Source organism: Tachyglossus aculeatus, chromosome 4, assembly GCF_015852505.1.
Source record: "Tachyglossus aculeatus isolate mTacAcu1 chromosome 4, mTacAcu1.pri, whole genome shotgun sequence".
In the NCBI taxonomy this organism is placed as follows: domain Eukaryota; kingdom Metazoa; phylum Chordata; class Mammalia; order Monotremata; family Tachyglossidae; genus Tachyglossus; species Tachyglossus aculeatus.
Window position 1 is genome coordinate 111,977,687 of NC_052069.1, and position 15,807 is coordinate 111,993,493.

General features: G+C 44.3%; 1 non-coding gene across 1 annotated transcript; it reads left to right on the top strand.

Annotated features, from left to right (window-relative positions):
- Nucleotides 1–878: 878 nt before the first annotated feature.
- Nucleotides 879–1,021, top strand: LOC119927956. Its single transcript, XR_005450920.1, has one exon. It is a non-coding gene; the product is annotated as a small nucleolar RNA SNORA7 (small nucleolar RNA).
- The last annotated feature ends 14,786 nt before the right edge of the window (nt 1,022–15,807 follow it).

Here is a 15,807-nt window from a genome sequence, read left to right on the forward strand (position 1 = left end):
AGTTGATAGACACATTCCCTGCCCACAATGAGCAGTCAGATTTCCAGCTGTATCCCCCTCACCAGGCTCTTGGGATTTTCGCATTGATACTCAGAAGTCATGGGTTCAAATTCCGGCTCTGCCAATTGTCAGCTGTGTGACTTTGGGCAAGTCACTTCACTTCTCTGGGCCTCAGTTACCTTGTCTGTAAAATGGGGATTAAGACTGTGAACCCCAAGTGGGACAACCTGATCACCTTGTATCCTCCCCAGCGCTTAGAACAGTGCTTTGCACATAGTAAGCGCTTAACAAATGCCATCATTATTATTACTCACCTCAACCCCACAGTAGTAGATATTCTTTTACTCTACTCTTTCCCCTATCCCTAATCTATTTTAATGTCCATCTCCCTTTGTAGGCTGTAAACTCCTTGTGGGGTGGGATCTGTTGCATTGTACTTTCCCAAGCCCTTAGTACAGTGCTCTGCACAGGGTAAGTGCTCAGAAAATACCATTGATTGATTGATTAAGTAGCAGTCGGCCCTCAGACTCATCCCACTCACTCTCTCAGCTTCCGGAAAGTCTCAGGTCTCTGCCATATGTGAGACTGACCTAGCAGGTAGTCCAATCGTATTTATTGAGAGCTTACTGAGTGCACAGCACTGTATAAGCACCTGGGAGAGTATGGCACTTTCTGGGAAAGGCCCAGGGGGAAACAGACCCAAAGGTAACTTTGAAGATGAGAGACTGGCAGCTTCATGGGGAGGAAGAAGACCTGAAAGGACGTTCAGGGAAGATGTGGGGAGAGAGGAGAAAAAGACACTGTGAATGAAAAATCTCCTTGTGGGCAGGGACCACATCTACCAACTCGATTGTATTATAGTCTCCTAAGTGCTTAGTCCCCTCTCAGGGTCGCACCTGGAGAGTTTCCAGTACCCTACCAGTCTTGACTATGGGAGGGTGAGTCAAGCAGAGGCCTGTCCATTCCATTCCATTCCTAGCTTGGGCAGTGGCTAGCGAGTGGAAGGCAATCTGCTACAAATCAAAACTCACCTGTTCCGGGCAGCAGCGGCCCGGGAGAGAGTCGAGGACGGAGACTCAAGTTTACTGCCGGATCGAGGCAATGGTAAGCCATTTCCTTGTTTTTACCAAGAAAACTCTATGGATACACTACCAGAACGATTGCGATGGAGGTGGGGTGTTCTGGGAGAGACGTGTCCGTGGCATCTTCGAGACAAGACAAGGGCTTAATACAGTGCTCTGCAGGCACTGTATGATTGAGTGAATGTCTTGAGCAAGTGTGGAGGGTGGGGAGTTATGTGGGGAATGGGCAGGATGAGCCATTTAGGAAAAATCAGGCGTGAAAGTTGGGTACCTTCTCCCCTCCATAATTCCCATTTTCTTCTTCCCTCCTTCCCAGTGTCCCACTCTGTGAAGTCTTCCTACCTCTGCTTCCCTCTAAGAAACCTACCCCCTTCCCCTGTCTTATACCCTAAACCGAATCTTCAACACTCTAATCTAATTTGGCACATAGTAAGCGCTTAACAAATATCATCATTATTATTAATTCCCTCACTCCAAAGAGCTTCCAGGGTTAGAACTCATAGCCAGCTGAGCCAAGAGCTTGGGAAGCGGCATGGTCCAGTGGAAAGAGAATGGGACAATCATATTTTGTTGAGCACTTACTGTGCGCAGGACACTATACTAAGTGCTTGGGAGAGTAATAATAATAATGATGATGATGGTATTTGCTAAGCAATTACTGTGCATCTAGCACTGTTCTAAGTGCTGGGGTAGATACAAGCTAATCAGGTTAGACACAGTCCCTGTCATTCATTCATTCATTCGATCATATTTATTGAGCGCTTACTGTGTGCAGAGCACTGTACTAAGTGCTTGGGAAGTACAAGTCGGCAACAGATGGAGACGGTCTCTACCCAACAACGGGCTCACAGTCTAGAAGGGGGAGACAGACAACAATACAAAACATATAGACAGGTGTCAGAACTGTCAGAATAAATAGAATTATAGCTATATGCCCATCATTAACAAAATAAATAGAGTAGTAAATTTGTACAAGTAAAGTAAATAGAGTAATAAATCTGTACAAATGTATACAAGTGCTGTGGGGCTGTCCCACATGGGGCTCACACTCTTAATCCCCACTTCACTGATGAGGTAACGGAGGCACAGAGAAGTTAAGGGGCTTACCCAAGGTCACACAGCAGACAGGTTGCGAAACTGGGATTAGAACCCAGGTCCTTCAGACTCCCAGACCTGTGTTCTACGCACTAGGCCATGCTGCTTCCTGTACAGTATAACAGAGTTGGTAGACATATTCCCTGCCCACAATGAGCTTACCATCCAAAGGACTTAACTTCTCTGTACCTGGGTTTCCTCAGTTGAAAAATGGGGATTCGATATCTGTTCTCCCTCCTACTTACACAGTGAGCTCTATGTGGGACAGATATTATATCTGGCTTAATTTGTACACACCCCGGGGCTTAAAACAGTGCTTGACACATAGAAAGTGCTTAACAAATACCATAAAACAAAAAGACCAGGCTACAGAAAGACCAGCCACTCATTCTGAGGGGCTTGGGATTTAGTTCCAAGCCCTCAAGGAAGATGTAGCTAACCCCTCATTCATTCATTCATTCATTCATTCAGTCAGTCAGTCAGTCAGTCAGTCAGTCAGTCATATATATATATTGAGCACTTATTGTGTGCAGAGCACTGTATTAAGTGCTTGGAAAGTACAATTCAGCAATAAAGAAAGAATCCCTACCCACAACGGGTTTATAGTCTAGAAGGGGAGAGACAGACATCAAAACAAGGAAACAGGCATTAATATAAATAAATAGAATTATAGGTATGTACATATATACACAACTGCTGTGGGGCGGGGAGGGGAGTAGAGCAAAGGGAACCAGTCGGGGCAATGGGGATGGGAGGAGGAGCTGAGGAAAAGGGGGGCTTTGTCTGGGCAGGCCTCTTGGAGGAGATGAGCCCTCAATAAGGCTTTGAAGTGGGGAAGTGTGAGTGTTTGGCGGATTTAAGAAGGGAGGGTGCTGCAGGCCTGGGGTCGAAGGCGGAATAGGGGAGAACAAGGCACAGTGAGAAGGTTAGCACCAGAGGAGCAGTGTGTGGGCTGGGCTGTAGGAGAGAAGGGAGCTGAGGAAGGAGGGGGCAAGGTGATGGAGAGCTTTGAAACCAAGAGTGAGGAGTTTTTGCTTGATATGGAGGTTGATATTTAGCCACTGGAGATTTTTGAGGAGGGTGTGACATGCCCAGAACGTTTCTGTAGAAAGATAATCCGGGCAGCAGAGTGAAGTATAGACTGAAGTGGGGAGAGACAGGAGGTTGGGAGGTCAGAAAGGATGCTGATGCAGTAATCCAGTTGGGATAGGATGAGTGATTGTACTAACGTTGTACCCTCCACCAAGAATGACCTTCCAAGTGAATATTGCCACTCAAACAGATCCATTTGGTGACATTGGGATTTGAACCCCCTCTCAGTGGGGGTTCACCATTTCTCCCATGCCAGCTGCAGACCACATAGCTTTTTTAGTTTAGACAGCCTCTGTTGGGGAGAGGGGAGAGGGGAGGAGGAAGGGGTGAGAAGCAGCGTGGCTTAAAAGAAAGAGCCCAGGCCTCAGACTCAGAGGACCTGGGTTCTAATCCTGGTTCTGCCACTTGCCTGATCTGTGACCTTGGACAAGTCATTTAACTTCTCTGTGCCTCAGTTTCTTAATCTGCAAAATGGGGATTCAGGCTGTGAGCCCCAAGTGGGACAGGGACTGTGTCCAACCTGATTAGCTTGTACCTACCTCAGAGCTTAGCACTTTGCCTGATGCATAGTAAGTGTTTAACAAATATCATAAAAAAAGAGAAAGGGGAGAGACAGAAGGCAGGGAGGTCAGCGAGGAAGCTGATGTGGTAGCTGCGTCAGAATATGACAGCTGACTGGACTGGCACGGTATCAGTTTGGATGAAGAGGAAGGGGCAGAAGAAGAAGAGGTAGAAGAACAGATGTCCAGCTGCTTTCTGGCCTAGTCAGGGAGGGCTTCTTGGGGGAAGGGGGCTGTGAGTTGTTTAAGGACAAGTCCTCCCTGGACTACTGCCATGGCCATCTAGGAACACAGATTCTCCTCGCCCCAAACTGGAATACTCTCCACCTGTCCCAATTAACCTCAACTGCAATTTGGGGTGGGGAGGGGGGCTGCCACACAGAATTTCCACTGAAACTGAGTTTGGAGCACATTTGGGGTCTAACGTCCTCAGCTTCAGAATGAAGGCAGCTGCCTTGTTGACACTACAATTTGGGATCCTGTGGAAAGTGCAATCTTTTCATTTGAATATATTGAGTCACTTCAGGGAGATGGGTTTCAGGCAATTTGGACTGGAAAATCATTTTAATCTTCAACTATATGAATCATTTGCCTATGTAGACCCACCCACACGATCCTTTAAACATCATCTACTGATGGTAAATCAAATTGGCTTTCAAGGTTTCGTGTGTGTTGTTTTTAATCAATCAATCAATGGTATTTACTGAGCTATGTATAAAGCACTGTACTAAGAGCTTGGGAGAGTAGCGCCCCTAAATGATGAGCAAACTATATTTGCAAGGGAAGAAAATAAGGTATAACTACTATTTCCATTTGTCCTAGGAAGGAAAGCAATATTGTTTATCCTTGCTATTAAACAGGAAGCTCATTATGGGAGGGGACGTGTCTGGTAATTCTGCTGTATTGCCTCTGCCAAGAGCTTAGTATAATGCTCTGCACATAGTAAGCGCTCAATAAATACTAGTGATTGACTGATAAAATATTTGCAGCCCTTTAGTGGAATTTAGAAACAGAAATCAGGTTCATGCAGGGAAACAATCTGGCAAATGCCCACAAGAGGGAGCTCCAACATACTTTTTGTCATTCATTCATTCATTCATTCATTCATTCATTCATTCATTCATTCATTCATTCATTCATTCAAACCATTAGTTGGGCTTCTGGGGACCTCAGTCTTTCAGCTGCTTCCTGAGTTATTATCCCACTCCGCTTAATTTTTTGTTCTTAATTACCACCAAATGTCAATCCTCCTCAGTTCCTCCAACCTCGTCACGTGTATGACCCCCATCCTTTGACAAAGAAAAGAAGCCACATTAAAAGTCATCTCAGTTTTTGGAAATCACAGAACAGTCTCCAGAAGTTAAATTCTCAACCATCTGCACCGAAATCTGAGATCAAGAACAACCTGCAGTTTGCTGGTTGGTTTTCCGGCTCTGGTCTATGATTATTATTTTTTTTTCGGTTAAATTCAGAACACCTACCAGGTTGCAAAAAGGGAAGAATCCTAATCCAAAATATTCAGAGGATTAACAAGGAGGAAATGGGTTTAAATTGCATCGAGACCTAATTGGACATAAGGCATAAGCATTTGTCTTTTAGGTTATTATATCTTTCCTTGGCAGACTTTTCTAATTTTTCTTGAGTTTAAAGACCGGACAACCATATCTCAGAGAGTTTAGGCATTCACCTGCATGTGTAAAATGTGTACACAAGTCAAGTGTACACAAGTCAAGCCTCCCACAGGAGGCTCACAGTCTTCACCCCATTTTACACACTTAGAAGTTAAGTGACTTGCCCAAAGTCATACAGCTGACAACTGGTGGAGCCGGAATTTGAACCCACGACCCCTGACTCCAAAGCCCAGGCTCTTTCCACTAAGCCACGCTGCTTCTCTGACACTTGTCTCCTGTGTGACCTTGGGCAAGTCACTTAACTTCTCTGTGCCTCAGTTACCTCATATGGAAAATGGGGATTAAAAGTGTGAGCCCCATGTGGGACAACCTAATTACCCTGTATCTACCCCAGCATTTAGAACAGTGCTTGGCATATAGTAAGTGCTTAACAAATACCATAATTATTAGTATTATTAATAATAATAATAAGGCTCCAAAGGTGGGGAGAGTGATCTTCCGTTGGATATGAAAGGGGAGGGAGTTCCCGGACAGAGGGAGAACATGGCCAAGAAGTCGGAGGCGAGATAGACGACATCGCGGTGCAGTGAGTAGGTTGGTATTATTCATTCATTCATTCAATCGTATTTATTGAGCGCTTACTGTGTGCAGAGCACTGTACTGAGGAGTGAAGCATGCGGGCTGGGTAGTAGATCAGAGAGGTAAGGTAAGTAAGGTAGAGGTTTGCTTTCAACCCTATCATGAGGAGTTTCTGTTTGATGCAGAGGTGGGTGAGCGACCACTGGAGATTCTTGAGGAGGGGGGAAACACGGCCTGAACGTTTTTGTAGTAAAAATGATCTGGGCAGCAGATTGAAACATGGACTGGAGTGGGGAGAGACAGGAGGCAGGGAGATCAGCAAGGAGGCTGGTGCAGTAATCAAGGTGGGATAGGATAAGGGGTTGGATCGATGTGGTAGCAGTTTGAAAGGAAAGGGGGATTTTAATGATGTTGTGAAGGTTGAACTGACAGGATTTCGTGACATTGAAAATAATAATAATAATAATGGCATTTATTAAGCACTTACTATGTGCAGAGCACTGTTCTAAGCGCTGGGGAGGCTACAAGGTGATCAGGTTGTCCCACGGGGGGCTCACAGTTCCCATTTTACAGGTGAGGCCCAGAGAAGTTAAGTGACTTGCCCAAAGTCACACAGCTGACAAGTGGCGGAGCCAGGATTTGAACCCATGACCTCTGACTCCAAAGCCCGGGCTCTTTCCACTGAGCCACGCTGCTTCTATGTGGGTTGATTCCCCCCTCTACAGCCAGTTCTCTTCTGGATTACCTAAATTCCTGGATCAATCAATCAATCAATCATATTTATTGAGCGCTTACTGTGTGCAGAGCACTGTACTAAGCGCTTGGGAAGTACAAGTTGGCAGCATATAGAGACAGTCCCTACCCAACAGTGGGCTCACAGTCTAAAAGGGGGAGACGTAGAACAAAACCAAACATACTAACAAAATAAAATAAGTAGAATAGATATGTACAAGTAAAATAAATAAATAAATGGATGCTCATCCCCCAACCCTGGAGCCCTTATGCTAATATCTTTATTCTCTATCGCTTCCTCCTTGCTTACAGATTTTAGTGTCCATTGACCCCACTAGATTGAAAGCTCCCTGAGGGCTAATTTATTGTACTCTCCCAAACAGTACAGTGCTCTAAACATAGTAGGCACTCAGTAAATATCACTGATCGATGAGTAAGTTCAGTAGCAGAAGTAGCGGTAATAGTATTTATTAAGCGCTTACTGTATGCAGAGCACTGTACTAAGCCCTGGGAAAGAATAAATAATTGTGAGTTAGCCCCTCAGGGGGCTCACAATTTAAAATTTATTCTGAAAGACTAGAAAGCAGAAGGGTGTATTTTTAATTTTTGTTGAAACACTTTCGGTCTATAGCCTTATTCCTTTTAGGCCCAGTTTAATCCTACTCCGTTTGTCCAGCTGATTTATTACAGGTCATTGCTCACTCAAACCTAGCATTGTCTCATTTATTGCCTCTCGGTGTTGTACTTGTTGATAGCATTTATCATGGTCACTAGCCCGGCATTCACTATGAGGAGCATGTAACCAATTTGTTATCTGAGTTCACTCTCCAATTCATCCCTGCCCTAAGGGTAGTCGATTCCCTCCATTCAGGGCCTTTTCTCCCGGTATCAAGCAACACATCAGAGACCAGGATAGAGTGGTGGCTGGTTATTAATAATTGGATTATTTTCATTCATTCATTCATTCAATTGTATTTATTGAGCGCTTACTGTGTGCGGAGCACCGTACTAAGCGCTTGTGATGTACAAGTTGGCGACATATAGAGACGGTCCCTACCCAACAGCGGGCTCACAGTCTAGAAGGGGGAGACAGACAACAAAACAAAACATATTAACAAAATAAAATGAATGGAATAAAAATGTACAAGTAAAATAGATAGAGTAATAAATTATTTCAGGGAATTGATCATTGAACTCATTGTCCTCTACACTATAAGCTCATTTTTTGGGTTTTTTAAAAATGGTATTCAGTCAATCAATCAATCATATTTATTGAGCGCTTACTGTGTGCAGAGCACTGTACTAAGCGCTTGGGAAGTACAAGTTGGCAACATATAGAGACAGTCCCTACCCAGCAGTAGGCTCACAGTCTAAAAGGGGGAGACAGAGAACAAAACCAAACATACTAACAAAATAAAATAAATAGAATAGATATGTACAAGTAAAATAAATAAATAAATAGAGTAATAAATATGTACAAACATATATACATATATACAGGTGCTGTGGGGAAGGGAAGGAGGTAAGATGGGGGGGATGGAGAGGGGAATATTCATTCAGTCACATTTATTGAGTGCTTACTGTGTGCAGAGCACTGTACAAAGTGCTTGGTATTTGTTAAGCGCTTACTATGTTCCAGGCAATAGTAAGTAGTGGGGTAGATACAAGATAATTTCTTTACAGTGAGCCCGTTGTTGGGTAGGGACTATCTATATGTTGCCGATTTGTACTTCCCAAGCGCTTAGTACAGTGCTCTGCACCCAATAAGCGCTCAATAAATACGATTGGATGAATGAATGAATAACAATAATAATAATGATCAAATTGTGGTATTTTTTAAGTGCTTACTCTGTGAAAAGCACTGTCCTGAGTGCTGGGATAGATATAAAATAACCGGGTTGGTCACAGTCCCTGTCCCACATGCGGCTCACAGTCTTAATCCCCATTTTGCAGATGAGGGAACTGAGGCACCGAGAAGTTAGGTGACTTGCCCAAGGTCACACAGCAGACAAGTGGAGGAGCCTGGATTAGAACCCTGTCCTTCCAACTCTCAGGCCCATGCTCTGTCCACTAGGCCATACTGCTTCTCACTTTGGGTGGGGAACACATCTACCAGCTCTGTTGTCCTCTCCCAAGCGCTTAGTACAGGGCCCTGTACACAGTAAATGCTCAATAAATACCATTGACTGATTGAGGCTACCAGTAAGAGGATGAGGAAAGAGGTGTCCCACTAGGTGACTTCCAGATTCTTGGCTGAATCCAAGATAAAGATAAAGCCAGGTTGGAATTGGGTGGAGACAAAGGGACCATTCAGGTTAGAGCAGAGGAAGTGGACTGAGGTTGGGAAAATCCCAGAGCAGGACTATGGTGGGATTAGCAGAGGAGGAGAGATGTCAATGCCTGAAAGCAGAAGAGGAGGCCCCAGGTAAAATGGATTTATTTATTCATTCATTCATTCAATCGTATTTATTGAGCTTTATTCCATTTCATTCATTCATTCATTCAATCGTATTTATTGAGTGCTTACTGTGTACTAAGCACTTGGGAAGTACAAGTTGGCAACATATAGAGACAGTCCCTACCCAACAATGGGCTCACAGTCTAGAAGGGGGAGACAGGCAACAAAACAAAACATACAGACAGGTGTCAGGTCATCAGAATAAATAGAAATAAAGCTAGATACACATCATTAACAAAATAAATAGAATAGAAAATATGTACTGTACAAGTAAAATAAATAGAGTAATAAATCTGTACAAACGTGTATATACAGGTGCTGTGGGGAGGGGAAGGAGGTAGGGTGGGGGTGTTGGAGAGGAGGAGAGGAAAAAGGGGGCTCAGTGTGGGAAGGCCTCCTGGAGGAGGTGAGCTCTCAGTAGGGCTTTGAAGGGAGGAAGAGAGCTAGCTTGGCGGATGTGTGGAGAGAGGGTATTCCAGGCCAGGGGGAGGACGTGGGCCGGGGGTCGACGGCGGGACAGGAGAGAACGAGGCCCGGTGAGGAGGTTAGTGGCAGAGGAGCGGAGGGTGCGGGCTGGGCTGGAGAAGGAGAGAAGGGAGGTGAGGTAGGAGGGGGCGAGGGGATGGACAGCCTTGAAGCCCAGGGTGAGGAGTTTTTGCTTGATTCTTAGGTTGACTGGCAGCCATTGGAGATTTTTGAGGAGGAGAGTAACATGCCCAGAGCACTTGGGAGGCTTGTTTTGGCTTCCCGCTGGATAATAATTATGGCATTTGTTAAGCACTTACTAGTTGGGCCAAGCCCTGTTCTAAACACTGGATAATCCCGGGCTCTCCATTGGTCAGGCATCTCCACTTGGATTTTCCTGAGCATCACAGGGTGTCCTGTTAAATAATTATGGGACACTCCCACCCCCACACAAACACACATGCCCATTTGGCTTAATGGATAGAGCACAGGCCTGAGATTCAGAAGGACCTGGGTTCTAATCCTGGCTCCATCATGTGTCTGCTGTGTGACCTTGGGCAAGTCACTTAGCTTCTCTGTGCCTCAGTTACCTCACCTGTCAAATGGGGATGAAGACTGTGAGCCCCACGTGGGACAACCTGATGACCATGTATCTACCCCAGCACTTAGAACAGTGCTTGGCACATAGTAAGCGCTTAACAAATACCCTTATTATTATTATTATTATCTTATATAGAGCTTGGGGAAGGATAAGAGTGGGTCTGAGAGCAGAAATCTTTTCAGGAACTCTAAAAAGTCTCCATTTGGTAAGTGAACCCCACCCAGCCCTATATTCCACCTCCCCAGACAGGGCTTGGCCCTGGATTCCCAGTAAAGGAGTTTCCTAGCCTGGTGTGACTGGTGCTGAGCCAGGCAAAAAAAAAAGTTCTCTCCCTCCCCCGGGGATAGGCATTGTGTCACTGCCCCTGATGAAGAAAGCCCTGCCCTCTCGGAACAGTTCCTCTCATCCGAGGGAAGCGTTGGGCAAGTGAATTTTATATTATCTCTGCTTTACAGATCACCAAGGGAAGTGGCTTGCGAAAGGTGAGCTGAAGAAACAGGAGCAGGACTCCAGAAGGCAGCGGGTCTTCTTCCCTGGGGCTTCAGTCGCAGTCTTCTCTAGATAGTAATAATAATTGTGGTATTTGTTAAGCACTTACTGTGTGCCCGGCCTTGTACTAAGCGCTGTCTCCATGTTTGGTTTTGTTGTCTGTCTCCCCCTTCTAGACTGTGAGCCCGTTGTTGGGTAGGGACCGTCTCTATATGTTGCCAACCTGTACTTGCCAAGCGCTTAGTACAGTGCTTTGCACAGAGTAAGTGCTCAATAAATATGATTGAATGAATGAATACAAGTAAATAAGGTTGACAAAGTCCCTGTCCCACGTGGGGCTCACAGTCCCAATCCCCATTTTGCAGATGTCAGCTGTGTGACTTTGGGCAAGTCACTTAACTTCTCTGTGCCTCAGTTACCTCATCTGTAAAATGGGGATTAAGACTGTGAGCCCCCCGTGGGACAACCTGATCACCTTGTATCTACCCCAGCTCTTAGAACAGTGCTTTGCACATAGTAAGCGCTTAATAAAATGCCATTATTATTATTATTGTTATTATGAGGTAGCTGAGGCCCAGAAAAGTGAAGTGACTTGCTCAAGGTCACACAGCAGACAAGAGGCAGAGTCAGGATTAGAACCCACGACCTTCTGAGTCCCAGGCTGGTGCTCTGTTCACTACACCATGCTGGATGAGAAAGGGATGCAAAGCAGGGGTGTGGCCCCTCTCCTCCCCATCATCCCCCTTCCCCTCCCCACAACACTTGCATATATTTGTACATATTTTTTACTCTATTTTATTTGTAAATATTTATTACTCTTTTGACTCTATTTTATCAATGATGTGTATATAGCTATATTTCTATTTCTTCTGATGGTATTGACACCTGTCTACTCGTTTTGTTTCGTTGTCTGTCTCTCCCTTCTATACTGTGAGCCCGTTGTTGGGTAGGGACCGTCTCTATCTGTTGCCGATTTGTACTTCCCAAATGCTTAGTACAGTGCCAAGCGCTCAGTACAGTGCTCTGCATACAGTAAGCACTTAATAAATACAATTGAATGAATGAATGAATGTATTTAACACACGATTTTGCAAGTCCATCATAGGTTGTTCCAGATTGGCTGTGGTGCAGGAAATGAGAGGCTCGGTCATTCAGCGGGGATGAATCGATTAATCAATGGTATTTATTGAGCACTTAGAGAAGCAGCTGTGGTTTAGTGGAAAGATCATGGGCTTTGGAGTCAGAGGTCATGGGTTCGAATCCCAGCTCTGCCACTTGTCAGCTGTGTGACTTTGGGCAAGTCAGTTAACTTCTCTGAGCCTCAGTTCCCTCATCTGTAAAATGGGGACTAAGACTGTGAGCCCCATGTGGGACAACCTGATAACCTTGTATCTTCCCCAGCGCTTAGAACAGTGCTTGGCACATAGTAAGCACTTAACAAATACCATTATTATTATTATTATTATTAACTAATAATAGTAATAATAATGGTGCTTGTTAAGTGCTTACTATGTGTCAAGCACTATTCTAAGCACTGGGGTAGATAGAAGTTAATCCGTCCCCCTCTAGACTGTAAGGTCACTCTGGGCAGAGACTGCATCTGTTTATTGTTATATTGTACTCTCCCAAGTGTTTAGTACAGTGCTCTGCACAAAGTAAGCACTCAATAAATACAGTTGAATGAATGAAAGAGGTTAGAGATGAGTTTATCACACTGTGAGGAAACATGTGGAAAGCGCCTGGGCCTGACTGTCAGAGGACCCAAGGTCCAATCATCATCATCATCAACAATGGTATTTATTGAGTGTTTACTGTGTGCAGAGCACTGCACTAAGCGCTTGGGAGAGTACAGTACAACAGAGTTGGAAGACAAATGCCCTGCCTACAGCGAGTTAACCGTCTAGAGGGGGAGGCAGACCTTAATATAAATAAGTAATTTATAATCTATAATTTAAAGATATGTACATAAGTCCTCTGGGGCTGAGGGTGAGCAAATATCAAATGCCCAAAGGTCACAGATCCAAGTGCGTAGACGACACAGAAGGGAGAGGGAGCCGGGGAAAAGAGGGCTTAATGGGGGAAGGCCTCTTGGAGGAGGTGAGCCTCCAGTAGGGCTTTGAAGCGGGGGAAGAGTGATTTATATTAATGTCTGTCTCCTCCTCTAGACTGCAAACTTGTTTTGGGCAGGGAATGTATCAATCACTCAATCAACTGTATTTATTAACCACTTTCTGTGGGCAGAGGCATGGTCCAAAGTGCTTGAGAAAATATAACATAAGAGAGTTGGTAGGGCGTTCCTGCCTTCATTCATTCATTCAATTGTATTTATTGAGCACTTACTGTGTGCAGGGCACTGTACTAAGCGCTTGGGAAGTACAAGTTGGCAACATATAGAGCCGGTCCCTACCCAACAGCGGGCTCACAGGCTAGAAGGGGGAGACAGACAACAAAACAAAACATGTGGACAGGTGTTAAGTCATCAGAATAAATAGAAGTAAAGCTAGATGCACATCATTAACAAAATAAATAGAATAGTAAATATGTACAAGTAAAATAGAGTAATAAATCTGTACATACATATATACAGGTGCAGTGGGGAGGGGTCTCCCTCTCGTCCCCCCTCGTCCCCCTCTCCATCTCCCCCATCTTTCCTCCTTCCCTTCCCCACAACACCTGTATATATGTATATATGTTTGTACATATTTATTACTCTATTTATTTATTTATTTATCTTACTTGTACATATCTATTCTCTTTATTTTATTTTGTTAGTATGTTTGGTTTTGTTCTCTGTCTCCCCCTTCTAGACTGTGAACCCGCTGTTGGGTAGGGACTGTCTCGATATGTTGCCGACTTGTACTTCCCAAGTGCTTAGTACAGTGCTCTGCACACAGTAAGCGCTCAATAAATACAATTGATTCATTGACGGATTGATTGATGGGGAGGAGGAGAGGAAAAAGGGGGCTCCTTGCCCACAAAGAGCTGACAATCTAACAACTCTGTTATATGGTACTCTCCCAAGTGCTTATACAATGCTCTGCACATAGTAAGTGCTCGATAAATGATTGATTGATTATTCTAAGCACTCTTCCCTCAGCTCTCTCAGCCTCATCAACCCCTGCCACCATCTCACCACCTTTCCATTCTCTGCTCATCTGCTTTTCCTCCTATCCCTGCCACTTTAAGTGTTAACAATGCTCTGAGGCTGTTGGCTGTGGTCAAAAATGGACCCTTGTGGCGCAGCCATGGCTATTGGCTATGGAGTTGGCTAGCTTCCTCATAAACTGGTGGCAACATCTTGGATCAGCTCCCCACCCAGAGGAAAGATGTTTGTGATTCACCCACTATCTGCTCACCGTACTTTGAGAACCAGTGCTCTAAAGCTGCTTCTTGCCCCCCTGCTCCACCAATAACAGCTCTTAAAAAGCACTTAAAAGAGATGCTGTGTCATCTTGAGCAAGTCATTTCATTTCTTTGTGCCTCAGTTTCCTCATCTTTAAACGGGGATGAAATATCAATTCTCCCTCTTACTTAGATTCAACCCCAAATGGATCAAGGACCGTGTCTGACCTGATTATTGAACTTTCCCAAGCTCTAAACATAGTAAGTGTTCAATAAGTACCACTGATTGATCGCTTGATCAATTGATGGATTTTTTTGCAGTACTGCAAAACAACAAAAAAATGTAGCAAGACAGTGTATTTGCGTTTCCAGGCTTGCCTTTTCAAATGCTGAACTAAAAACACTTTTTTTGGTGGGCATAAAAGATGCTTTACTAAGTCTGCTTATTCTAGAGGAGAAGCCTGTTGGAAAGTGGAATTTCACCAAGCAGTGACAACTCTGGTGTTGTTTAAATCCTTTCAAAAATGATCTTTTCCATCCCATTCCCTATTCTCTAAGATGTTTAGGACCCAATTCTCTCTGCTCTGAAAGATAAGATCCTAATTTGCAGATTGCATTTTTCCAGAAAGACTATTTGGAAGAACTAATTAATCAAAATGCAGTTGGTCTCTGATGCACATCCTCTTAATCTCAATTTGAAAGGAAGAGGGAAAACGATGGCCAGGTGTGGAGGAGGGATATTAAGGGTAGGGAGCAAGAAGAGGATGACATTGCCAAACAGGTGATAAACTCAGCAATCAGTCAATCAATCAGTAGTATTTATTGAGTGCTTACTGTGTCCAAAGCACTTTACCAAGAGCTTGGGAGAGTATAATATAGCAGAGTTGGTAGACACATTCCCTGACCACACAGTCTAGAGGGCAAGAAAGATGTTAATATAAATAAATAAATTACGGATAGGTAATAGTGCTGTGGGGCTGAGGGAGGGGTGAGTAAAGGGCGCTGCAGAAGGGATTGGGAAAAGAGGAAAGGAGGGCTTAGTCAGGAAAAGCCTCTTGGAAGAGTTGTACCTTTTCCAGATGACCACAGAGATTTGCTTGTCAAACCTGGATATGATTTTATCATTTGCTTCTTTCCCATCAAGATTTGATTTACCTAAAACATTACTGAGGGGAAGAAATGGCCACAAAGAAGTCTAAGTGAGGCAGAGAAAGGGGTCATAACCTACTTAGCAAATGACAAAACTAGACACCTGAAGCAGAGGACCAGAAAATACCCTAATAGGGCCTGAATTTTCCTGAGCCCCTGTTGAAGAAAAGTGTATGTGTTTCTGGGGATTTCTCTGGGTGTGATTTTCCTGGTGCTATAATAAACCCAGAGAGAGACAGAGACAGAGAGAGAGAGAAAGAGGTAGAGATTGAATGTTTAACAGTGACCATTGTTTCTCTTCAAGGCACAGGATAATAGAGGTCTGAAATCCCTCCTGGGAGCCAAGCAAGGATGAATGTAAGAAAGTATTCTCTAGCTTAGACATGGGGGAGCTCGAAAAGAATGGAGTCACGGATGGATTCAGGGTCTGAGAACTGAAATTTGGGTGTTCCAGGGTCTTTTGGCCTGCATTTAACCTCTACTCTCCCAAATGGGACACATGCTTAAATGTCAATATTCCCACCGGGACCAA